This window comes from Poecilia latipinna, unplaced genomic scaffold (assembly GCF_001443285.1).
Source record: "Poecilia latipinna isolate Pla-1442-1.1 unplaced genomic scaffold, P_latipinna-1.0 Scaffold3204, whole genome shotgun sequence".
Taxonomy (NCBI): Eukaryota; Metazoa; Chordata; class Actinopteri; order Cyprinodontiformes; family Poeciliidae; genus Poecilia; species Poecilia latipinna.
In genome coordinates this window covers 1-617 of record NW_015115820.1, presented here as the reverse complement: position 1 = coordinate 617, position 617 = coordinate 1, and positions in this window count along the sequence as shown.

Here is a 617-nt window from a genome sequence, read left to right as displayed (position 1 = left end):
CAATGCATAGGGAGACTTGCGAAGCAGGTCAGTCACTGCTCTCCTTATGCATTGCTTATGGCAGGCACCTATTGTTCTACACCCAATAGAATGTCTGTTTATTATTGGGGCCTGCCATAAGCAATGCATAAGGAGAGCAGTGACTGACCTGCGAAGCAGGTCAGTCACTGCCTCCATGCATTGCATGGCAGGCACCTATTGTTATTGGGGCATGCCATTAGCAATGCATAAGGAGAGCAATGACTGACCTGCGAAGCAGGTCAGTCATTGCCTCCATGCATTGCATGGCAGGCACCTATTGTTCTTCACCTAATAGAATGTCTGTTTATTATTATTATAACATCTTCTTCCATTACCGTTAATGCGGCTCGTACCGCTGCGAGAAACCCCACAAAAGTGGTATCAAAACGTGCGGCTCGATCCCGACATTGGAGCTATTACTTTTATTGGGATTCTGTGTAAAAATGACGACATAAATTGAGAAAAACGAAAAAACTGGAGTCAAACTGGAGTCTGAGGAACTCACAGCATCAGTAAGATTTCTCTCTGAAACACACACACAGGACAGTGGAGGTCTGACTCCAAAACTCTGTTTAACTCCCCCTCACAGGCACAAA